The sequence below is a fragment of the Limulus polyphemus genome, unplaced genomic scaffold, assembly GCF_000517525.1.
Source record: "Limulus polyphemus unplaced genomic scaffold, Limulus_polyphemus-2.1.2 Scaffold3849, whole genome shotgun sequence".
NCBI classification, from domain to species: domain Eukaryota; kingdom Metazoa; phylum Arthropoda; class Merostomata; order Xiphosura; family Limulidae; genus Limulus; species Limulus polyphemus.
This window is the reverse complement of record NW_013669459.1, coordinates 86,628-86,910: the sequence shown is the minus strand read 5'-3', so window position 1 is coordinate 86,910 and position 283 is coordinate 86,628.

Below are 283 nucleotides of genomic sequence, written 5' to 3'. Positions count from 1 at the left end.
TGTCCCAGAATCTTTCTTCAGTTGCAAAGGCAATCCTGGAGATGATAAGTGCACTGTGGAGCTAACCCTAATTTGAAACGAAATTCACAAACTGATATATGTGAACATTTTTTCTAATATTACTCTCAGCGAAATAGCGTAATTTCATAATTACGTAACAGTGAATAAACTCAAGGAAATATAAACTTCAAATAAAATTGCTTGTATATATGTAATGGCATATTTAAAGCTATATGCGTTTGTCTGTGTATGTTACATCTCTGTTCGTTAGTTAATTTTCCGT